This window comes from Cuculus canorus, chromosome 8 (assembly GCF_017976375.1).
Source record: "Cuculus canorus isolate bCucCan1 chromosome 8, bCucCan1.pri, whole genome shotgun sequence".
Lineage (NCBI taxonomy): Eukaryota > Metazoa > Chordata > Aves > Cuculiformes > Cuculidae > Cuculus > Cuculus canorus.
Genome location: NC_071408.1, coordinates 24,219,808 through 24,246,775, shown reverse-complemented (window position 1 = coordinate 24,246,775; position 26,968 = coordinate 24,219,808). Strand labels below are relative to the sequence as shown.

The 26,968-nt window shown below is 37.8% G+C and overlaps 1 protein-coding gene across 6 annotated transcripts in view; it reads right to left on the bottom strand.

Moving 5' to 3' along the window:
- LOC104060194 (AGBL carboxypeptidase 4) overlaps positions 1-26,968 on the bottom strand; it is a 954,436-nt gene that overhangs the window by 628,497 nt on the left and 298,971 nt on the right. The gene's annotated exons all lie outside the window — the stretch shown is intronic.

Genomic DNA, 26,968 nt, shown 5'->3' with positions numbered 1-26,968 from the left:
CATGTATGTCCATATAGCTTCAAGAGAAACCCTTGATTATCCATATAAAAACATATGTAAACTAAAATGTAAAATAATAGATTAACTCAAGATTCACTTTTGAAAAATTTCTCTTCCCTGGTGGACATTTGCAACTAAAGAGAATCCAGGGGCATCCTGTTTAAAAGAAACTGTTAGTTAGAATTGCAGTCAAACATCCCAATACTTTGTGAGTTTCTTTTTTTAAAGCTGGTTTCTTACACCATCTGATGTCAGTTGAAAACTGTAACTTTTAAATGAATAATTGCTCATCGGTCATACCATATTATTAAAAAGTACAAATCAGTGAGACAATTGTAGTTGGGAAACAACAAGCTTACCAAACCACACTTTTACTTTGGTCTCCAATCATGTGAAACTCCAAGAGGTCTGATGCATAAACCAGTCAGAACGCCTTAGATCAATACTGGTAGAGAGAGCAATTGACACTTCTTAGCACCATACATTAAATAATTACATCTATCATTTTTCCTTTATGATGTAAACAAAGTTATGGTAACAGAAGAATGCTGCAGGATCAATGTCTCCTGCTTAGAAAATAAATTCTTCAACACTTATGCAGCAGCAGGAGATTATTATTGTACAACAACAGTCTATGCCATTTTCTTAATTACAGCAACAACCGTTAGTGCTGCTGCTATGAGGAAGAATTGCTGTTTCTTTTACAATGCATTTACTTCCTATTTTTATTGTCTTGGAAGGGGCAGATGCTGTTGCTTTAAGGTGCTGCTGTTTTATGAGAACATAAAGTGACCAGAGAAATAGGTAGGAAAGTCTATCCAGGAAGCAAAGAGCAGGCAGAAGCTGATCCACGCTGCTTTAAACCCCATGTTGAAGCTGGTCAGCAGACAGCAAGGGTGAGGTCAAACCAATTTGTTGCACAGAGGCATCCACACCTTCTTAATGCTGGAAACCTTGACACATCTGACATGCTCACAAGCAGTGGGAGGATGGACACAAGAGCTGCAGTCTGTGGCCCCTTCTATAAGCTACACGGGAACCCCTATCCGCGTATTCAAGTTCTTTTCAAAGCTATGCCAGCACGCTTGGCTAAGCACCTAGGGAAAGCATATGGTGCACCTTGAATGGATGGTAACAGCTAAAGTAAATATTCTCACACCTGTATTACCCACCCATATTAATATTTCTCCAGTGTATCCCTACGGTACTTTTACCCACATGTTCAGCCCTAACTACTGATTTTCCCACTCCTTCCTTATTCAGAAGTCACCTCTGCAAATGGAGATACAGCTGGTCAGCATCTCGGCTTTTGCTAACATAAAGGTAGACCTGATTTTCTCCACTGCTACCTATGACCAAACTATAAATGCAACGATGGCACTAGTGCCAAAAATCATTTCAGTATCTCACACTACAGGTGCCATTTTTTTTTTCAGGCATATATTTATGCCCTGAAACTGTAGATCATCAGTGATGCTGACTGTTCACAGGCTTCCATCAACACCACAGCAATGATAATTTTTCTGTTAATATCATAATCACAGAATCATAGAATGGTTTGAATTGGAAGGGACCTTAAAGATCATCCAATTCCAACCCTTCTCCCTCCATTCCCTGCCATGGTCAGGGACATCCCACTAGATCAGGCTGCCCAAGCCCCATCCAACCTGGCCTTGAACATCTCCAGGGGTGGGGCAGCCACAGCTTTCCCTGGACACTCCGTTCTAGTGCCTCACCACTCCCATTGTGAAAAGCTTCCTCCTCATGTCTAGTCTAAATCTTCTTCCCTCTGATTTATAGCCATTCCCTCTAGTCCTGTAACTAAATGCCTTTATAAAAGGTCCCTCAGCAGTTTTCTTGTAGCCCTCTTTGGGTATTGGAAGGTCACTATATGGTCTCCTTGGAGCCTTCTCTTCTCCAGGCTGAACAGTCCCAACTCTTTCAGCCTTTTACCAGGGACCTCTAGATAACATCAGGTCTGGAAGATGCCTGATTCCAATTATCTCCTTTTAGTAACTGATATTTTCTCCACCATCTAAAGCCAGCACTAATACTAATTTTACACATAAACAGAAGATAGGTCCCTTTTCCAGGCAGGCACTCTGGAACTGCTATAGCTCACGTTGGGCCTATATGATGATGTTCTTTGTGTCTTGTCTATGTAGCTCCTTGTACAGACAGTTTTAACAGGGAGCCCTGGTTTCATGCATTCCCAGGAAAACCCATCGTACTGTATTGATTCAGTCTTTGTAAGGCCCAGCCGCCCAGGCAGCTCCCTGTAGTGGCACACAGCTTCTACTGCTTCTGCTCTCTCTAAACATGGGGACGGGGACACTTTACTGCTGCTCACTGAGACTGAGAGGTAGATAACACAGCTATTAGTGTCAGTGGGATAACTGTACAGCAAGCTCCCACTGGCATTGCAACCTCCCTGATAGAGAAAATCATGAGACTTGATACCTCAAGTCAGTTTTGCAAACAGAAGTAATAACAGGCATTTTATTTAGAAGCATTTCATATCTGCCAACTGCGCATTGCCTTCCTAACATTCCTTTCTTAAAAGCATCATCAATGTAGAGAAGTTGAACACTGAAAAGGGAAGAAATCAGTTTAGCTCACTTACATCCATCCATTGTGCTACAGCCTTTATTTACAAGATTATACATGGAAAGATACCATTAGGGTTTATTTATATGACAGCCACAGCACAATCTGCTAGTGGAGCAGCCAATCCTAAGTGCTCTGCTTCTCTAGCCAGACTAATAACCAGTTCTTGAACTGCCAATGATGAAAGGATACAAGACCACAGTTACCGCTGTTAGTGTAATGTAGAGCTCTCTAGAAAGCACACACACCTTGCTAAATCATGCTTGGTAAAATATTATCCTATCCCTGATGAAATTAGGATTTTAACCATGACAGTGAGCCAAAATGAAAGACAGAAATAGAGAAAATCTCACACGTAACTTCATTTAAGTTTTCCATGGTCCATTCAAACAACAGCATCGAAGACAATACTGAGACGAATGAAAACTAAAGCTCCCAAATCATAAGATTGCAAAAATTTGGTGCAACTAAGAAAAGCAAGCAAATGACTTTTTTTTGAACCAGTAGCCTGTAGATGAAACCCCAACAGGTTATACATGGCCTTTGTCATATCTAGTTAAATAAACACTGTGCAAAACTATTGCTACTCTAGCCATTAAAAGGTACTAAAATAATTCATCCTTTTTCCCTCATATTTCTATCTTTAAATGTATTCTTCACGCAACCTACAACAGATAATTAAAGAGTCCCAAAAATCAAAATTTATCTTGTTTTTCATTTACAAACACCAGATAAATCACATAGATTTGCAATTCACAACTCTCTGGCCTTTTTTACATGCAAAAAATTACAGGGACATTTGAGAATAATGTCCAAATGCCTCCACATTTCTCTATGGGTTAACAAACTGTTTAAAGTTGTAACAATACAATGCTGCCTTGGCCAAACATGCAATTTATAAAAAATTTAGAAAAATATATAAAAGTAGATATTTATCTCCCTAATCAATAAAATTGGAGTCATAAATTCTTTGTACTGTATGTGAAATAACGGATAGTTTCTATTCAGACAGATTATGACAATTTGGATGTTATGCTCCAGAGAAAGGGGTCATGTTACATTTCAAGAATTAGATTACTAGAGTAAGAGAAATAAAATATTTTGATCACATCTCATCTAGCAAGTATATCAGATCTCATCCTGAAAAAGCTTCAGCAGAATCATATTACGTTACTCGGGGATATTAGAGAAGCAGCTTCCATTACAAATTTCTGACACTATCTAGCAAGGCATTAGGCTTTGGGACATAGTTACCTCTCTTAGAACATCCACTTTTGTCTTTAGCACTCAAAAATGAGGCTATGTAACTGGAGAGTGGGCCCTTGGGAACAAGCATGCAATTTCCAGAATTCAGCTAAGACCTCCTGCTTTCTTGGTAATGGAGCAGACTGAGCAGAGATGAACTTGGGAGAAGATCCTCAAAGAGGGCAATGTTGTGGAAAGAGATGCAGCTTTCAACTCTTTCCCAAGTTGAGTAAGATGTCTCTGTTACTAAAACTCAGTAAATTAGCTATCGCTTAAAAGCAGGAGCTTGTGGAGGTGACTAATTATGAGTATGACGTATGTGATTGGGAACATCTGATATGACTGCGATTGTGCTGCCCAGCACTCAACTACAATACAGTTGGAAGATACTTTTACCGTGAGCCTTTTCTAATGCTTCATAATAAAAAGAAAATCCACACCAGGGAACGGAATGAAAAGCTCAGCATTAACCTTGAGGTAGCTACATCATCTCAAGCAGCTGACAGATTTGCTCACTGGAATACACACACACACACTCACATCCCAAAAAAAGATTTGGCAACAACTATAGATGTCCTAAAGCAAGACTTTCAGTTTATGATGACTCATGTAGTAGCTGCATTCTCAGAAATTAAGTATAGTGTAAGTGATACGGCTATTTTGCCAAAGTGTGTTACAAGCTAAGATGAAACATCCAACGGAATGATTCTATTATGGCCTGACAGCTGGATAATTGCAAGAAAAGAAACAAGTGTTTTACACATCTGAGTCATCAGCTACTGAACTAAATTATTTCAATGTGAAGGCTGAGAGCTTTCATTAATGAACATATGGGAGGAACATTCCTAATGTTAGTCCACAAAGACAGGTAAGGCAAAAATGAGCTGTAGAAAAAACAAGTTATATGTAATAACATTGAATAACCAGAAATAAAATTCTGCTATGAAATACAGAGCTGGAATGAAATAGAACAGCTTCAAAGACAGTAAGAAAGTTGTTCCAAAGACAGTAAGAATGTTAACTCTGGCAGTGCATTTAACCCTGTCCAGTTCATCTTCATGAATGTATTGAGAGAATAAAGGATTGCAAAGAAGAAATACCATGACTGAGTATTTTAATGGACACTTTTATCTGTTAGACAAAAAAAGAAAACCTTTATCTGCCGCAGAGTTCTGATTGTTCCTTAAAGCCAGACAACTATAGTCCAGGCTATTTTGAATTCAGTCCAGTCTGGTCTTACTGATATCTGAAGTTTGCATTGAATGCCAGGCGTTCGGAACACCCCAAATGAATTTGGGGCAGCTATTTAGGAAGTGCAAGCACCAGCCAGATGCGTACGTTTTGGCATATTTAAGTGCTTTGCCAAATTGAGCCTACATAACAAAAGACACTCATTTTTCACTCCAACTCTACACAGCGTAACACACAAATATATTTAAATCATGCTGGAATCTAAATGCATGCTTATGGAGTGAACCATACTCTTGCAAGTTTTGCTGAAAAGGAACTTCAAGAAAAGATTCTGAAAAGTTCAGTTTATTCATAGTTGTGACTATAAAATTAGGAGATGTTAACAATTACTTTACTCTTTTACTCTTGCTGTAGCAGGTTATTGACTTTTACCTTTCTTAGTGACAGCAAAGGAGTTGGTATAGATGCCAACATTGGACCTGCACCAATGAAAATAGGTTCGAAAGATATTTATCTACAAATTTGACACCGGACACTATCACACTGAGCAATTAAAACCATACGTTTCTTGAGTCCAGACAACTGTCATTTTGAAGCAGATATGATGAAGAAATATTTCTTTATTCTTTTGGGTGCACGGCCTTCTGGAAATTACATACCATCATTCAAGTGCTGCAGCAAAGTTTAGGGAGATCATTATCTTGCTAGTAGAGCTCATAGCTATGCTCTGTCATAGGGTCCAGGCATGCTGCGATCTCACCTTCCCAAAAACTGGCTTGAGCCCATTCAGGCCAACCACAAGGAAACAAAATGATCAGAGGGAAATGGGTGAACAGTAACAGGAAATTAACAGCATAGCATAAGCCAAAACATTAAAATAAAAGAGTATAGAGGGAGGAAGTGATAACAGTTGCCTCCCCACAGTGGATATAGTTAGTCATGATCAGGATTTCTCCCAGCTGACATACTTCACCTTGAAGTAGTCAACACTTCTGGGCTCTGTCATTCATTACTCACCTAAAGACACATTGTTCTTCAATAAAAATAAAAAAACTCAAAAAAAAAAAAAAGCAGGCTCTATACAGTCGTGTCTCAGAGCCATCATTCAAATTCCAACTCATCTTCACTCTGTGATTAATAACATATCACCATGCATTCACAGATTAGATACTGCCAGCTATGAATTTTAGCTGCTTACTTTGCTGTTTTTTAAGGCATTTGGTCTATTATGGGGGACAGCTACCAGGAGATGAAGAATGTTGTGTTGAAATTGGGTTCATGCACATCACTTGGGTCAACACTTTAGCGTAACAAGTGATAGGACAAGAGGAAACCACTTCAAGTTGTGCTAAGGAAGGTTTAGATTAGGTGTTAGAAAAAAATTCTTTACTGAAAGAGTGGTCAAGCATTGGAACAGGCTGCCCAGGGAAGTAGTGGAGTCTCCTTCCCTGGAGGTGTTCAAGAAATGTGTAGAAGTGGTACTTTGGAACACAGTTAGCAGGCATGGTGGTGGTAGGCTGGTGGTTGGACTGGATGATCTTAGAGGTCTTTTCCAACCTTAATGATTCTATAATCTCTAGAAGTCTTTGTGCAAGTAGCATTACAGATAGATGATAATACCACACAATTTTTTCATCTTCTTTTCAACGATTCCACTTTTAGAAACCATTTTAGAATCAGTATATTCCATATTGTAGCTGAAGACATTGAACACACACACACACACACATTTCAGTCTTAGAGCAAAGTTGTAGTAATCATACAACGTTTGAGCATGTTTAGAGACAAGTGACACTGGGCCAGCAGTTTTAATTGCCTTGAGTTGGTGAGAATCAGATATAGCCAAACTCTGTCATGGTATAAATGAAAGTGTAACAGGTATCTGAGATAAACAAAAGCACAAACAACTCAGCTGCAAATGAGCAAAATCTGTTCACGAGGCAGTCTTATGAAATAATTGGGCACTTCTGTGCAATATATTTTCACCTGGACTATTAGATGCATCATCCATTACCAGGAATTGCAAATTGATTTCTCATGTACTGTGGTGAAAATATGACCTGAACAAAAAAAAAAAAAAAAAAAAGCCATCAAAACTAGATCCTTCCTCTCTTTCTCAGGTTGCTCCAGCTTGTTGCAGAGCTCTCTCTGTGTTTCAGCCCTGCTGGCAATCCTTAGCTTTGACAAGAGTTTTACATTCATTAATAACAGCACTACTTACCGATAATGCTAACCACATTGATGAATTCTGGGCTCTGCACGACCACCCCTGTATTGCTGCTGCCATAAGTGTTCCATAATTGGCCTGTCTGCAGAGGGGACCACGGCTTCCCTCTCAAATGATTTTCCTATGAGGTCTCAGCTCTTGCTAATCGCTCCTGACAAATAACTTCCAGCACTCCACCGTTCTATTCCCCATCCTTAGCAGGAATGGGAAAATATATATTTCTACCTGTTAACACACTAACAAACATTTCAAGCACAGGTCACTGATTCAAACACAGGTCTCTGTCTCAGGCAGCTTCTGTTCCTGCCACAGTCCCCCTCCCTGGCAGCCCCCTCAAACATTTCCTGTAACTATAGTGTTCTGAAACAGCTGTGGCTCCATGTTACCCTATGTTCTAAATGCTAATCTAAGCCCTAGGAGATGACCAACCTCAAAGTTAACCCTTTTGTTGATTCTATCCTACATAGATTTAATGTTGAAAAGGGTATATTAGCTCTCTAGCAAGGGTAAACATCTGTATTACCAGCACAACATTGTCTTCCAGGATAGCAGCAAGTTTGGACAGTGATTCAGTGAAGCATACATCCGTATTTTTACATTAAGGAATTTTACTGTGAAGAAGATTGTTCATTAATTACAAAATGATCTTTATAGCATAATAATTTAACATCTCCCTACTGGAAACAGATCCAAATATTCAAATCATTCTTAGAATGAACATTTTTTAAATTCTTTTTTTTTTAAATATAGATAGTTATTTATATGGTCTGCATCACCACAGCATTAGACTACTTAGTCCCTGAAGAAATAATTCTAAAACATCTTTCTGGCACAGCACACTATGTTTTATGGATTAGTAATTTAGGAAAAGACTGAAGATTAACTAAGAAATGAGCATCAGACCTGGCAGTCATACCTGCTGTTCAAATTCAGAATCTGTTACTCAGAAGCTCTAAAAAAAATAAAACCAAACAACCCATACTTCAGTGGGCACTATGTCCGACCTCACAGCACACTCTTATGAACGGAGTAGGCCACTGGGTGCTCAAATTTCTGGTATGGATGCTCTCTCTAGTGCTTTAGCACGACACACGAGTACTAGACACCATCATATGCTTCAATATAAATACCACCTTCTTAAAAAGCAGACATTCCTGACACATTGGGACACGTCCATCCAAGAAGGAGCCCCATTACACAATCTGGCACACATGTACAATCATGACATAAGGATATTCATATATTATGTAAGAGGAGATGCTGACATTTCGGTTCCAACTTGCAGAATCTCCAAGGAGCCTCTAGGAAATGGGATAGCGGAAAGCAAGACAGATACGTTTAATGACAGCAGAAGGTGGACAACCCTGATTTAAGTTACAATTAATAAAAATGTATTACAGTAAGACCTGATAAGTTGAATTCCAGCTATGTTCTCTTAATTTTATCATTTGTTATTTATCATTTTTATCAGTCCTCTCATTTTAAATGTATGAAGAAAGTTTGAAGAAAACCGTTTAACAAAGCCATACATCAAGTGCTGTGTCTAAGATGGCCACCTGCTCAGCTAAAATTCTAGTACCAATGCACAAAAATAATCATTCCCTTACAGAGTTATATATGTAATCTATTCAGCTTTGATACTTTGGATTAAATGACTTGCAACTACTACTTGTAACTACAGGATATGATCAAGAGGTGGCAGCAGAATTGTCAAGTACTCCTCCCTACACTCTCTATTGTCTTCATTTTAATGGCAGACAATTTTCTTGACATCTCTAATAATGGAACAAATCTCAAGCCTCATTACTAACTTAGATTTTTACCCATTTTCTGTTAAAAGGTTTGTGTTTTTATATATGCTACATCTATATGGCTGAGTATACAACATAAGAAATGTTCTTTAAATTCATTGCTTTTATACTTTCAGTTTTTCTGGGATCAGCTCACTACGCAGTCACTACTACTAGCTAATTTAAACAACTTGTACTGACAGAATATCTTACAGAAATTTCATGTTGTACCACGACGTGTGTACAAGCATTAGCATCACAGCCAGAGTGTTAGAGCTGAAACACAAAAAGGAGCACAGGAATAAATTACTAATTTTCAGGATGTTCTTATTTTTGACTACAGATACATAATTCTAGGAGGATGCCTGTGTTCCAGTCAACATAAAGTTAGCATTCAAAGAGAAACATTTAACAAACAAACGTATGAATCAACAAAAGACTGCATTAGGCGCTTTGTCTGCTACTGTCATTCTCTGCATGTGACCAATAATAAAAGCTGGAAAAATTCTAGCAGCTGTGTTTAAGTGTCTGCAGTCTTGCAGGTATGCCCAGTAACTTTCTGGACAGCACGCATACCAGACATTGCTCATGGGTAGAAAAAAATTTCATGTCAAAATAGCAGCAAGTTTGCGAAATTAAATACTCAAACGCTTAAGTCGTAACCTACAGTATTCACGAGCAGCACTTCTATACATCAATTTCTACTTGTCAATTAGTACATGGCCGCCTGACTTGCAGCACACTACAGAAGGTACAGTCAGCAAATTTGTGCATGGGTTCATCGATAGCAGTCATTTTTGTAGTACCCTCATACCTCCCCAGCACTAGTTCCAGCTAAGCTTCCCCGCATCCGGTGAGGCAAAGCACTGGTGAAACGCAGCTACTCCTCCTCCTGACTAGAGAAATGCAACTGCCCCACCTGGTTACTGGTGTATTCACCTAAAGCTACATGGGCAAAAGGGGGATGTTCCCTGAATCTGCAGCTTCAAAGAAGCTGGAACTACTATTCTTCGTTAGTCCTTTGGTGGAACTGCTGTTCCCAGATAGTGCTTTGGCACACCTCGCAAAGTGGTGGAGGACATTACCTGATCTAAATGCGGCAGCAGCAAACAGTCCTCCAGGAGTCGGAAAAGAGACAGCAGCACTGTCTGGGACATGTAGAGAATTTTAAACCAACAGTTTTTTTCAAATTAAATAAGTATTTTAAGGCTAAGCCATTTTTTGTCAAGATGACAAAACACAAATCTTTATGCATTCTGTGGTGAATTTTAAGACCTCACATTTAGTCCTAAAGTATTAGGACACTGATAGATCACTTACATTTGTTAATGCGGTTCAAATAAAAAGTCTTATTTTAAAGGAAAAATAATTGCATTAAGGTTGTGGTTTTCTATGGTTAAAAGCAGTAACATTACTGGAAAAGATATAAAATGTAATACATTGCATAACTCCACTTTCAGTTAATTATGTTGTAATTTGATGCATCTTTCTGAGGTTTTTTTCCACCTCTTACTGAGCATTCAGCCAATAGAGAAAATGCTTTTGCAGAGTAAATCGAAACTAATATTGGAAGCTGTATCACACTTAGGACCAACGTCTTTTACGATGAAATGATACACCTCATGAAAAACACTGATGTCACACTGATGCTGCTGGAACAGAATTCCATTAAATTGCTGAACAATGACACATCCATCCCCTCAATTTAGGAAGAGCAGTTTTGTAACTCATTTATTACCTTACATATATCAAGCAGGGGAAAAAAATAAAGATAATTGCAAACCACAGTGTCACAAATAATTAAGCTAATGTCAAAGAAAATACTTACACTCATACTTTGTGTTTCAAAACTGAAGTACATAAGTGGTTAAAATTATAACGCACCTTAGATATTGCACTCTTTTGCCAATAATTTAGGGGCTATGACCAGTCACAGCAAATCACCTCGGTCCCTGTTAATCACAGGCATCTAGAAACAAAACATTTGCATACTGCAGAAATCCTCATCACCTCGGGCTTTTACTACTGGCAGCTATTTGCATTCATCACTATCCCACTGCTACTGTGATCCTTTGCACACAGTTATCTCCATAGGACCCATTGTAATAGAGATGAAGAACATGAAATAGCGTCAGAACAGAAGACCATTTGGCCCAAAGTACTCACTTTCCAAATACTAAACATACAGACTGACAAAGCAAACTCCCTTTTGAACAGAAGCTTACGGTGTTGTAGGAATACAAGATGTGTGAGACAAAATAACAAACCCCATGCTACCACGAAGTCATTTAGCAGTAGAAGGGGTTCCTCTCACAGGCTGCTGACTTTGAGGTAGAAGAGACTTTCTTTAAAACAAATCCTGTCAAAAATAATTAATGAAGGCAACTTCAGCCCACCTTACGTGGAAGATACTATAATTCCACTAAGATTGAGAATTATTTTGTATTATTGTTTTGTATGAGTGCCAGGGGCAGTGGAATTTAACCTGATAAATTATTTACAAGGCCTTTATTCACTGAATAATCAAGTTCCATATATCACTGTATTTGTTGTGCATTTATCTATACACAATATACAATAAGAAAACTAGAAATGCTGTGTAGAGGGCCTGGTAGGGATTGAAAGAAAATAAGATATTCAGATGAGCACCAACTGTTTTAATAAGAATTAGAACATATAGAACAGGGAGAAGGAATCTATTCTAATAGGAAATGTATAAAAGCTAGAACTGAAGTGATGATCATAAACCAATTATTTCAGAGCATCTGTGGGGAAGGCTGATGGACAGACATCAATCTGATTCACAGCAAGAAGCAGGATCTATAGCTGACCAGTAGCAGATAAGAGTGAAGATGAGAGATGGAGATGGCAAGCTTTTGTAGACTTGTGGTGACTAAGAAGATATATGTTACCAGAGACTGGACAGATAATATATAACTGGTGATATGAACCAGAACAGTATCTCAGCGTCACTGCAGGTAAACTCTAATATTATACAGCTTGTGTGTCCACATTACAGCCTGGAAAGGATTTACTAGTATTCATATTAATCAAATATTTAAAATCCAATAATTTTAAAATTATTATACATTGAAAATAACAAGCCACTCTTCTGTCATTCTTTGTTTATGCTGCAATGCAACAGCTGTGATAACATATTTTCAGTTATTTGATGCACCCACAAATCATAGTCTCCAGGAACACAACAAATTAAAAGTGAAAATAAATAAATAACTCGATTAAATTAACAAATTATACCAGCCACGCTCAACAGAAGAAAAACATTGAAGTAATGTACCACAAGAAAAGCATCCAATCTCCACTGCCCCCAGGCTGTTAGAGCAGCTAAGGCGAACGGCAACACATAAACCGGAGTCTTGGGTGGAATTTACCCCATGTGAACATAGCAGCTAGGAAGTACCTCAATCAATTTCCACCACTGCAATGATACAGGAAGAAAGCCTGATTTTCTGTCACACTGATACCCTAAAACATTAATGTTCTCACCCTACTGCCCAAAGGCAGCACCTGAAATACCCTTCCACCTACTCTTCCACCAAGTAGCATTGATTTTAAAAGAGGTTAGAGCTCAGTCACTCTGGAATCAGTACGTCACCTAGGCTGTGTAAGAGTAACTTGTCAGCCAAATCTTATGCAGCCAACAAGGAAAAGAATACATGTCTGTAAAATTTCACATGGAGTTTACTCAAGACTGAAACACATGTTCGGTCTAACCTACCACCCAAAGCAGGGCCTGCTGTACTCTGCACAAGCTGCAGACTCCAAGCAACTATCTTTGAGAAGATTACGGTAAAACCCAGTCAGGGGTGAAAAATCTAAAATTTAATGCTTATTGTCAATTTAGCATCTCCCACAAGTAAGTCCGGAACCCTGAAGTTTTGACATCTTGAGAGTTATCAGACTCAATGTAAGTAGTTAAAAAATGGTTATTCTCATTATAATGACCACACTATTTGTAAAGTACCCAAAGAACCCAAAATTTAGAGGCATTCAAAAGGACTTACCTGTTCAGAGGCTGATATGCTCTATAAAGTGGAGGATGTGACAGATACAGTGCAACCTAAAAGGCTATGAAGGAGGATTACAAAAGGACACACAGTCCCAATGTTTCATAGTAATTAAGCACCCAGAAACAGTTATCACAGCAATTACTGTATACACATGATTGATGCAGACTTTTCCAGGTTTTTAAATGATACTCTAAATGACCATGGCATGGCAATTCTAGAAAATGGCTGGTCTTTTTTTTACATTAAATTAAGGTCCAAAAAGAATGTACTGGGGACAAAAAAAAAGCCACAATGCAATCAGTTCTTTAAATAGATAATGCAGGACACAGGAATTGGTCAGGATTCTAATGAGACTTAGTGTAGAAAGCAACAACAATAAACCTGAGGCAAAACCTCAGCAATTAGGAGACTTTTTATCTTGCATTATGTTTAACTTAGAAACCTTTGCATCCCTGCAGTCTACAAGAAAAAAAATTCTTTACCTAGCAGGTTTCAAAGATTGCCTAACAATCAATATTTGGGAAGAGCTACATGAGAAATTTCCCTTGTGATTTAGCAATGACTCCGATTCCCCAAGGTCTATGTTACTGACATTGCAGCAAATGTAGTGCAAGGAATGAAAAATGGAAGCTGCACGTACTGTTCTTTCCCCGTTGCCTCTACTCAAGTCATAACTCACTCTTGCATATACTGTAATTTAACCTGTGGAGATCCCAGAGGGTGCTGTATAAACACTGTGTGAAAACTTAACCCTATCATTAAAACAGTATAGCATATTTTGCAGATTACTGAACGTTTTCTAGTGGATCACTCAGCTGAACTTTTTTGCATTAGGAAAGGCCTTATCTGATTGATAAATTAAGTTTTCATACTAGACAGATCAGCAGAGTACTTTGACACCTAAAATGAGCCAAGAAATGAGCTAAGAAATGAAAGCCATACATGTCAAACTTCTGCATGTTTTCTGTCAGACTATAACCTCTCCCTTAGCACATCCCTTAAGGTGCCATAAGTCACTTTATAAAAAAATAAAATCTACCTCTACCTTTCAGCAGCTGCTAAAGTTACTCTTTAAATAAAAGCTTGATCTTTGGATAAAGAACTTGCTTTCTCTCACAAACGCTCAGCAGAAGCCTGGCACGCATTCAGATCTGATACCCACCGCTCAAATTGTTAGCAGGTATTAGCTGCTACATTACATTAGCCCCTCATCATGTTATCTTGCATCATGCCAGCATATAATGTGATTTAATGGAACATGACATGACATATGTGATGTGACGTGATGTGACAGTTACCGTTTAAAGGGGAACACACCTATTTTCCAATCAGATGTCCATTATCAATTAAGCTGCTCTGGTGATGGTCAGACATTTGTATGTCAAGCCCAAGAAAAACTAACCGGCGTGTGTTGCCTGTGCTACCGAACTGATGAGCTGGGAATCTGCCAGCTACCCAAATCATCCTTGGGTAATTTGACAGATCTGTAATATAAGCTCCGTGTATCAGTTCAATGTCATATTTGCTCAGTACTACTGAAAGCATGTTTTTGCCATTTTTCTTCTTCATCCATCATAATTAAAATCACTTAAAATGCTGACTACCAAGCTGTAACTTCAGTTCTGTTATTATCAGCTGCTGTGCTTGGTATGTGAGAGAAAACGAGGACAAAGAACATTATTCTGTGGCTGCAGTGAAAAAAGTGCTGAGAGCATTACAAAAACGGTCATTTAACTGACCAGATACAGTGTGGAACTAATACGCAACTTAGTAAGAGCAGCATACAGCATGAGTAATAAAACCACTCTGTATCCACTTCTGCACAACAATTTTTCTCCCTCAGTAGAGAAAAGACATTAAATGCTTGATGTTTAAAACCAAAAAAAGAAAAAAAAAATTTGCATAGGTGCAATGAGATTGTCATAAATCTGTTATAGGCAACAGGCTGTGTAATATATGCATAATTCAAAAGGAGAGGGCTTGCAGATGAGTTTAGCATATAACTGAAATTCAAGACACTGTAGTGCAGCAGCTTTAGAATGCATAAGGAATCCACCTTTATGCAGGTTGAAGTATCGATTCTTCATCATTCTATAGTTTAGCCATTAACGTTCACGTGAACCCTCTAGCCTGGTCACCTCGCAAGAATGCAGAGAGCAGAGATCAGCCCTGCTGTACATCAGTGCGTTAGCGCTGGAGAGCTTTCTGTGCACCATAGTAACATGGCTCCCTGCAAGTGATATCCCTGCAGTTGCTGCTCAGTTGAATGTTTCCGATCATCTTGCTGCTGCTGCAAAAAGGGGAAAGCTGCTGCCTCTAGATTTCCTGATGTAAAAATTGCACTTCAAGGCCGTATGGCAGCTTGAAGGTCACACACGCTGACGCTTCGCATGCCAGAGACAGGAAGCCTAATTTTAGCCCACAAGAAACTAGACCACTGATTAGAAAAAAAATGAGATTCTATAATGCTTCAAAAGCTTTACAGGGGGAAAATGATTCTTAGCACAAGATATCCCATCATACTTACGGGATTCAATGCTTCAAAGATGTTGAAAGAAGAGGTTTCCATAGTAAGTGGTGGAAATAAAAAGTAATTATGCAATTGTCTAAAGCTGAGAACGTTGAAAAAAATTGTGGATATAATAGGATTACATAGTGATTCTTGCCCTTATGATCATCCAGCATTGTAGGATAAAAGGGAATAAGTAGCAAGCTATGAATTAAAGATATGGGAAATATTTATATTTTTATTTCCTCATATTAAAAACTGCAACCTGAATCATACACTATGCAACGTTTTTTCTTCACAAAATACTCCCAGATGTAGTATGATGGCTCCCACATGGGTCTGTTTTAACCAAGAGCCTGTTCCCACCTGATTTCTCAGTCATGGGCAGGGAGGTTGTGTGGCATCTGCGCAAGAAATACTGCAAAGAGGCAGCAATTGTTTCATGAACAAGAGCCTCAAGAAAGGAAAGTTATTTTATTAAGAGGGTTTGTTCCCTAGGCAGCTCATTCCATTGACAATCAGACATCCTTTCCCTTTCTCCTCCTTGTAGTCCATATTCCTGCAGAACATGCTGCACTTGCATTCAGAAGAAAGCAACTCTCTCCCTGTGGTCATTATTGAAACCACGCTTAAGAGAATTTAGTGGCAAAAAGAAAGAGGCTGACAGAGAAGGGTCACGACCAGTTCCTTGCAGATCAGTTAAAACCACTGCTGAAAATCACACTGGGAATCTCCAGCTGGCCAAACTCCTGGAAGAACCCAGCAGGGGTTTCATGGCTACATGGCTAGCTCTGCATTCACACACTGGCTACATCCAGTATACCTCTGGCATACTGCACGTGAACAAAAGATGGGTATTTTAACTTTCCACATCCTTTGTTTTAATAATAAAGCAGCTTTGGAAAAGTATTTTTGTCCCTTAGATTTATTTGGTATTTTCATTTTCCTGTCTAAAATTACATATATTGCTTAGCATTCAGCTATTCTTCATTATGAATAATTTTCAGTTCTCAAATAGTCACAAGAATAATCTCTGAACTTCATATAATGCAATTATAAAACAAGCATAACCAATTCATAAATTATGCCACAAGGATTATTATCAACATTTCCCCTCTCCCAGATGCAACTTTTTGCATGTGTCAAATTATAAGAACAATGTAAAGATCCAATTCATAAGCATTTTTTAGTATATTTTTCCTGAAAATCTTTAATAGAAAAAATAAAAAGAAGCATGCCATGGAAGGAAGCAATAAATGTAACAGAAGCAGCACCCCATTCAAAAATTACAGTAAAACTATCATCCTATAGGCACTTGGCCCATCAGATATGGAGAAATATGCACGCATCTACACATGCCTTTCGACATACACTTGACTTAACACATCATTGGCAGAAATTGCAGACTATGTTCATTATTCTACATTACATTTCAATGACAATTTTGAGCTAAAAGTTACATCACCTAAATTGTCCCTTTACTTCATTTCACATAGAGTTCTTGGAAATACATTGCAAGCAAGCATAGTATAACTGGCAAAGGGTTATCAGTGCTGAATTGTTTTGGGTTATATTCCTGTACTTTGCACTTTCAGACATAATTTTGATTTGATTATAATGATATCTTTACCATTAGGAAATTTCTGTTCTCATCCACATTTTGCAAGTTCACTTCAAGGTCAGAAATAGCATTTTGGACGTAGACTTCAGATTCCAAGTCTGAAGGACTTAATACCTTTTTTTTTCAGGACACAGAGTACACAATTCCTCAAACCAGGTAAATATGGAAGGTAGTGAAGAACATAAAAACAGCTGTACTGAGTAAGATCAAAGACCCTTCTAGCATGGAAGTCTGTCTCTACCAGTGGCCATAAGTGCATAACCAGGGAAGAGAATAAATCAGGACAAGCATAAATGCTGTCTTCCCTACTAATCACCCAGGCTCTACTTATTTTCAAATTATGGACTTCCTGAACCAGAAATGATATCTATGTGTTAAGCTAGCATTCAGTGGATATCTCTTCCACAAACTTGCCTAGACTTCCTTTAGACCAGTACAGAATTTTATCATCCATCACTCTTTTGGCAAGATCAACTACCCACTACAAAAAATCCACGCGTTTTATTTGTTTTGAATCTGGCTCCTACTACCTTCATTTGATTTTCCCTGACTCTTGGACAAGATATTGTGAAGAGAATGTGAACAACTGAGCCTTATCTGCACTCTACACCATTTTATAGACTACCATCATAGCCTCCATCAGTCCTCTTTTCCAGACTGTAAGGTCCTCATTTATTTAATCATTCCTAATACAGAAACTCTTCCGTGTTTTGCTTATCCTTTTAGACCTTCTACGGAGTCCTTTAAAGTCCTATTACAGCCTTCTGGAGACTAGGGGGACTTTGGGAGTGCCAAAATTTCTCATTGTGTAGGCGCAGGCTGATCATGGATTTTCACATAATGCTGTAATGATATTCTCCATTTTGTTATTTTTTGTTTTCTAATAATCTCTAGCATTTTATTTGTCTTCTAACAATTACTGAGCACTGAGCTGACACCCTCAAAGACTTATTTACTGTAACTGGAATAGCTTACTCCAAAACATTCAGCATATGATTGGAAGACATCATCATAGGTACAGCAAATTTGGGGCGGGGGTTTCCTCTCACGTGCACCACCTCACATTTACCTATACTGAATTTATCTTCTATTTTATCCCACAGCCACTTACTGTGTCTGGTTTTCATCTGCTAAGTAAAACAGGGCAGATTATCTGTGCAATCCACCAGCATCCTCTAGACACATTTTTCAAAACTGGCTGTTTGTCCCATCAACACTGGATGATTGTGTTAAGGTATTTGCCCCATCTGTCCACAGAGGGATTTATTACAGCTTATTTCATGGGAGCAATATCCCTGTGGAGGCTCCACTGTACTACACCCCCACCTCCCATGCTTCTGAATAAGTAAAGCTACTCAGAAAATCACACGCACGTTTTTAATCGAATATTGAAATAAAGACCATTTGTAGAAACAGTTCCGTTTCTAAACATCCAGCAAAATTCAGGCAGAATTCTTGCCTGTTTGCCAATTCCAAAGATAAGTCTTGTTTTTTCCTACTAACTCATGGTGCTGGTCCCTCTCAGGTCAGCAGGACTCTGATATTCCCTAAGGCTTCGAGGTTTCCTTCTCTCTTCAATCAGCAACTAAAGGCCTTTTGGCAGCCTGTTTAGCTGCTGTGGAGCCAAGGGTATTGGAAATTGTGACAACTGAAGAGGGGGAGATTGTTTTTTATTTTATTTTAAAAAATGGCTTTAGCGGGCTCATTAGTTGCGCTGGTGTTATCTATTAGTGGACAAACACAACTAACAAGAATTGTGTTGCTTTCTCCCTGCAGTTGCAGGGAGTTGCCAAGGCTTTGCTGCAGAGTTCCCATTCATTCTCCAAAAAATCACTTGACTGTCTTTGAAAAACAATGTAAGATTTTTACTGAATATCAATACTTAAGCTATGGAGTTGAGGGTTTTTTTCTAATTTTGCTCCCAATTTGAGAAGAAAAATATACAAGGAAAACTCAAAAAACTTTTGTAGAACTAAATTTTTGCATGCACCACTGTGCACTGAAAGCAAGGAAAGAATCCTATTGTTTACGTTCTTGCTATCTCCTCGTGTTTCCTTTTTACTTCAATTTCATATATTTTTCATATATTAATTTTAAAGATGTACATTTTTTAATAAATCACATAAGTAGAAGGATATCTAAAATAAAATCCATTACGCTGTCAATGGGCAGAATAAAGACTGCAAGTTTATTTCTGCAGGACAATAACTTATTTATACGTTGATACCAGTAAGTATTTTTTCAGACAGAAGGGATTATTTTCCATATACACCTTTCAATTCTTTAATGAAGTCTTTCATTGCCATATGAAGAATTTTACACTTGAATAATCAGCTGCTTGATGGCTTCCCATAAAAGAATTAAATCAACAATGCAAAAATTGTTTAGATTCCCACAACAAAAGAAGGGGGGGAAGCACGTAGGAAAACATCACAAATACAAATATTTCTAGAATGTATTTTAACATAAAACTGCCTAGCATATTTGTTGCCTGTAAAGCTTCAGCTATATTGGCATTTCAAAACATCTGTTTCCAGAGTAGATTTTTTGTTAGTATTTAAAAATACTCAAAAGTACCTCCTTTTATCATTGAGAATCACAAGCAGAAAACCCCAGACTACTAAGTTTTCTTATGATTCTGTATAGATCTTTTCTCATAGGTCTGCCATATCTTCCTCCTCTAATTCATGCAGATGATCTTTACTCCCACTGATTTAAAAGGGCAACTTGAATGATAAAGGACTGCAGTATAGGTCTACTGCATTTCCATTTCAGATTCCCCAAAAAAGCCAAAAGGTTTTGGCAGCATCACTGAAGTGTCTGTTCTTCTTAAAATAGAAAAGAAATAATACATTTCAGCCGCTATTTGATGACACAAATCAGTAATTGCAAAGATCCTATGGTTGTTCTTTTAGTACAGTAAAGGACCTCAATAGTTTTATAATAGAACAATTCCCATGTGATTTGGCTTAGAAGACACAAAATATAATCATTTTAACCCACAGACGAAAGTGCCTTTCTCCTTCCATTATTTAAATCCAACACCAGATTAGTAGACAGTATCATATCTCTGTCTCCATTATGACCTAAACGAAACAGGTTTTATACTGTATTGACAGAAATCTCCATCTCTAGGGGTCTGCATTTACTCTTACTGAAGTTAAAGCAAAAAATCTAATTGGTTTCAACGACAGCAGGATACAGTCTGAGGCTCCATTCCAGAGGAAACACAGGGAAAATACTTGTGACCATTATCCCCTCTCTATGAATATTAACCCTTTCTTTTTGTTTTGCCCCATATTTCAAAAAATTATTAGTTAGTCATCGTTGCTGGGGCTAGAAAGAAACTTATCATGTGAGAAATATATTCCTTTGGACTTTAAACTGCCAACTCTCAGAGACTTCTGGCTGGGTAGACTCCAGCTCTGTTCCACAGTGTCAACTGCTATGTTGGATACAGTTCATTTTTTGGAAAAATATACAGAATTATATTTGGATTTTGCCTTAAAAAAATATAGCTAATTTTTTTATACATGAGCCTCAAGATGCAAAATATTAGATTAACTGGGTTAGAATTTCATGGAAGAAAGTGTTGAAAGGCAAATATATAAGGCCAAACCATACTCCCAGCGTACTGAACTCAACTCTGTTACAGTATTCTCCGTTATTCTGTCACAAAAATAATTGTGCCTACTTCCAGCCTTTCAAACAGATACCTATAAAAGACTGTATGACCACCTGCACCTTCACTGAAGATAAACAAGATAAAGAGGACTTATCACTGCCTTTCTAAAACTTAGAATTTTGCAAAATCAGGGCAAAATCGTAGGTGTTTCCCTTTGAAGCTGCAGACTTTTTAATTCTCAAGTTCTCAAAAAGTCTGTTCTAAATGGCCTCTAAAATTCTGTGGGAATTTCCAAGGCATATGCAGCACAAATTTCATTCCTAATTGTATTTAATAACACTCAGACATATGGTAGATCAAAGTCAAACAGGAAAATCTTCAGTTACAACATCACAATACTAAACTTTCTTGCAAATACATGAGTCGAGGACTCCCTGCACGCTAAGCTGTTCCCATTCTGAAAATTAGTACTGCCAGAACAAAAGTTGAGTAAGGACAAGAGTATGCACATACGTGGAAAGGGAGAGAGAAACATAGAAAAGGTAAAAATGTTTTCAGCACAAGTAATGCCACCATAGAAAATTAGTCTGTTTCTATTGGTTTTTTTATCCCTAGGCATGGCTTTTGATTGTTGCTGGTTTTTTTTCAATATACTTGAAATAAAGAAGAGAGTATCAGCAAAAATTTAGGAAGGAATTTGGTGAAGAAAATTAGAAGGAAAGAACAATGGCCCATGGCCAGACAGGAACAGGAAAGCTCAGCTAATATTCCCAAACAGAACCACAGAAAAGGTCAGAATTCACACTGCTAGTATTAATATTGCAAATCCTCAACTTCAGAAACTGGAAAAAAAATTCAAATTAATTCCTTGTTTGATGGTTTCCATATCCTCAAATCTTCTCAGAAATCAAATCTAAAACTAGTACAAGGTGACTATCTCATGTGTCTTTCTAAAAGAAGCTAACTGCAGAAGAGGATTTTCCAATTACTTTGTTCTCTCCAATCATTTCCATACTGTTAGAAAAAGTATTTCCATAAGTAGAGCCCAGTTGCAATCTAGTCACACACTAATAATGCACAGCTCTTTTCTGAGGCATATTATTTACATTATGGATTTATTATTGTCTTCTGTTATGTTGACATGAAATAATCTTTCATCTCCTTCTATGTTAAAGGAGTGCGAGCGTCCTTTGCTCAGTAAATAATTCAAAGGCATATCAATATTTTAAGAACAATAAGCAGTATATTTCGAAGCAGTGTAAGAGAAGTGAAATTAGTTATTTGTATCTGAGATCTTGATTGCAGCAGCATAATTGTTTTTCAGCTTTCATTATCCCACAGTGAACCAAATTTCTCTTTTTACTTTCAGACCCTGAAGAGTTTCATGTGCAACTGTAATTTTTATGAAAAAACACAGAGGCACTCAAGCATGAACTTCCAATGCTTTCAAAATTCCTGTGCTAAACAAAAGGAAATTTACTTATAACAATTTGTTTGTCCTGCATACATCTCTTTAAAGCATGGTATAATAATCTTTTTCATAAATATTGTGTTTATGGGTTAGTGGATACAACCTCACAGAGTACTGGAATATAATTAACTACTGAGAAATTTTCAGTCAAAACTGTTTTTTTCTTTATCAGGCTGACATAACAAAGAATAAATTTTCTTATTCTTTTTACATTCACATAGAATCCACAGTTGAAATGATAAATCAAAACTGACCTACAGTCAAAACTAATAGAAGTATATAAAGCTGAATAATGTGCAGACACAGCAAAAATTCATTGGGGAATCACTTATTGCTAGTTATTTTTCTATGATCTGAGGCTGGCCCTCAGATCTGCAATGCAGATCTCCAAAATCTGGAATAAGACAGGCTATAAGGCCTGGCAGGAGCTCTACATTAATATTGTCAATCCATTCGCGTGTTGTCTTCTTTCCCTAAAAGATTAGCACAAAATTTGTGTATCTCTTTCTCTTTTCCTTGTTGGACAGGCCTTCTATAAAACACATGAAAGAAGCAAATCTTGAGCCTCTACACAGTAGAGAATTTAAGACACAGTTGATCTGGTTTTAATTTTAAAATACAAAGCACAAAAAGTTTCAGAAAAAAAAAGATATAAAGCTATACATTGCTTTGGTTCATTGCTTACAGAACAAATAACCCATCTCTGAGCAGTCAACCCCTCTCGCTCCCTCTCTCTCTGTACATAAGGATATTTTATAATGGAGCATTTAGCTGCAGTTCTTCAACAAGGCTTTGACAGCTGCAAAGCTCACTGCAATAGACAAGTGGTTAAAACCCCAGAAATTTACAACTTCAATTTAAATCGTGCTTCTAAGTCACAGACAATGCAAAATCCAAAGAAAAATCTCTCTTTGATCAGATGTTTTCTATAAAAATATTTGCAAATATACTTGTGTTAAATTATTTTTAACAATTTATGCACATACTAAAAAGGGATTGTGTCCCGTGCTTCCATAAATTATGAGTGGGGACTCTACCCAATGCTCTTCACCAGACTGCATTGCATGATAAATACAGAACTTGGAATTTAGAAGACCTTTATCTGATTTAAAAGAAATAACATTTTGAGAAGGTGAGCTGACCAGGAGTGGCAAAGCTAGGGGTTGACTTCACTCGATTTCTCTTACAAAGCAACATATCCTTTGGAAATCTTTGTCCATCTAAAACAAGGAAATGTTATAAGTTTCCCTTCATCCTGTTGTGATTTTCCTTACCTTTATACTGAATACGGTTTGTTATCCTTTGTTTTTTCCCATCTTCCTGTTTGTTTTAGAAGCCAAGTATGATATAAAAAACTCTCTGAAGTCCAGTGCAAGTTTAGCACCTGCCCCTGTGACCTTGATAAAGATCAAGGACAGACTTGACATAAAACTGCTAAAAGGCAGTAGCAACAGAGAGTGGAAATATCCCATTAGAAAGGACAGGAGAAATAACCCCTTCAATCCTCAGAAATATCAAAGATAAAACCAATACATTTGCCTGCTCTCAAACATAAAAAGTAACTATTTCAGTACTGCAGCTTTTCAAACATATTTCTAACCCTGTGAGAAAGCAGATCATATATTGGAGAACAGATTCATCGTCTGGTAAAAAGAAATTAAATTATTGATGTGAGTATTTCTCTAATAATCTAATGAACGTTTTCTCACAGGCATTTTAGCATATTTTACTTTCAAAACCAGACTAAAATATTGGAAAATACAGAAACACTGTTATTCCAGGTCCAGATATCCAAGGCAAGACAGATATTTTTCCTTTCACACAGCACCTTTACAAGCCTTTGTCTGGTAGCTCAAAGAACATTTGAAGAAGATTGTACCTGAAAACATGCAGGACTTTTAAACTTTGACCAAGTTTCTAACTTAACTGGCTCTCCTGGTCAGTCTACCAACTTGACTTGTCATTTGGGGACAGACACAATGTTTCAGACAAGCTTTATTACAACCAGAGTTATGGATGAGGGCCATTGCAAATACCAAAGAGAAATATTTGAAAAAAAAGGTTACTGTGGGAACTTTAAAAACTTATCAGTATAACCATGGATTTTGTTTAGATTACTTTATGAGGAAAAAACACGATAACAAGACATCCTAATTGACTGTATCCCATGGACTTTAAAAGTGTCAGAGCAATTTAGCCTTTAAAGCACTACATAAAATATTTTATCACATCTCTGCCTCAGTAACTTTAATAAACTACACAGCCTTCAGGGACCAGGCTCCTTATAAATTAACTGCCTTCAACTTGCTGCACAAGGGTCTTTATCTCTTGTCAGCTTAATTATGTGTTTAATTTTATTTTTAACATTTTTTAAAATGACCCACACCACAAGAAGCCTAGATTGTTTAATTAAACAAATGAATATGGTTATATCTGGCACGATCAAAGCGCTAATTTGTCATACTAATGTTTTATACAGAGCTGATAGTTCCATTGTAGTGTTAATACACTAGTTTAGTCTAAAGTCTATCAGCTCACCTTTCCAGTAGTAATTTAAAGTTTAACTTTGTTCCACCGCCCTCTTACAACTAATTGGCTGTAGCTTTTCCCCAGTGTCTCAACTGAAGCTAGACTCTAATAAGTTATTAAGCAATTACTAATGCATTATTGCTTATGCACATGTGTTCCAAATTTACACTCAACTACAGAAAGGCTGAAATGAGTGTCTGGGTAGTAGAACACAGCTGCACAAGACTTGCATTTCAGCGGCAAAATTTCTATTTCAAATACAGGACTAAAACAAAACAAACCAAAAAAAAAGGCAGTAGGTGTTACAGATCTACAGCAAAAACTGGAAATAAAACCCATATAAGGCTTGAGGTGGTCAGCAACAGTATCACCACTAGCCAAAACGTGGGGTGAAACACATAGGCAACAATGAAGGCAATAGGAAGAGGAGAGGCCAAGTCCGTGAGCTGAGCTCCAAGCTCTGAATTGCACAGCATCAGCCTCCCGTGCTTTCCTGCGATCCCCAACAAGTCTTTCTCACAAAATTCATCAAGAGGAAAAGTGCTGAAGTTACAGGATTTACACTTAAGGTGTGCATGACTTGCTTCCCACTTGTCCACAAGACCTCTAAAGTACGTCAACCACTTAGGTTATAGGGTAACGCAACAGGAGGAAGAGACTCTTTTCGTTTCTTTCTGTTGATTTGGTTGCAAAAAAGAGGAGGAAAGAAAAGGGAAAGAAAAGGAAAAGAAAATTTCTTAGTGCTAGTCCTCAGGACAGCGCTCACCTACAATAGGAGTCAGTATCCTATAACATGCTTTCAAATACTTAGACTAAAATGTCATGAAATCGGAACAAAATTGTTGGAAACCAAGCCATTCAACAAGGATACCGTCAAGTATATATTCACTCTCACCTTGTGGCAAAAATGTGGGAAGCTCTGATAGATGAGAAGATTAATCTCTCTTCTCTTCTGATATAAACTCTAGATCAGAGGCCTCATCCAGGAATGAGATTTTGAGTCCTTTTGAATAAAAATGGGAACTGAAGTCAAGCCTTCCACACTCAAGAGAAGGGCTCTGAACACTAAACTACTGCATAGCAGCACTGCAGAAAGAAGGACAACAGCAGCACAGTAGTTTTGGGAGCAGAAACAGAGGTATTTAGTTCCCAAATTGAACACAGTTTCTCATATGCAAGGTTACAACAGAAGGATAACCCCTTCAGGGGCAGTGAGTTAGCTACTAAGCCCTTGACTTTAGCTGAATTTAAGTAACTCCCCTCACACTTCAGAAAGTAAGAAAGGGAGTTAACAGGACTTTGAGAAGAGACCCGAGAAAGAACTTTGGTGACTGTAAGCTGGTGGGAAGGCACAGCACCAATGGCACTCTCTGGGCCTGTCTTATTCTATAAGTTGTATCTCCTTTGGGGGGCTCTCCATATTCCCACTTTCTCCCTAGCATCTAGCCTTTCTTCATCACAGAATTATTAGTTTTTCAGGCTTATGATTTTTCAGCCAATATTCTGATATTTTTTTGATGGGCCGACTCATGACCTGTGCACACCAGAACTGGCAATAATTTTATGGTACATTTTCCTGCTTTAATATTAATATATCCTATTTTCCCCTTGCAGGAATGTCCTTAGAAGACATAGTCATGTAACAACATACAGGAAATCAGTTGTTTCACGTATATTGGAGGCATGGAAAGCTTTCCTTTACCAGCCCTGTAACAGAGTGCACGTAAGCCATGACAGCAGGTGTATGTCTGGTAATATGATGAAGCGGTAAGCACAAGCTGTTTCCCTACTTGGCCATGCCATCTATCTGGTCAACGGGCTCATCACTTTGAGAAAGCAGAGCAGTGAAAGTCAGTAGCATTGACAAAATCCTTCATGTTATGGAAATGCAAACTATTACAATGGCTACCTTGTATCAGGGTTTTTTCTAGATATGGATTTGAGGCTCAGGTCAGTGGAATTCAAATGTATATTTTTTGAAACCTTCAGTGCCAGGATGACACTGGGCAGTAGATGGGAACAGTGCATAGTGACATGAGTTTGATTGATGATAGCTGCACTGTGCATATGATATGCACAGTAACTTCAGAAAGTGATAGAAAGCACCTAGAAAAAGCCCACT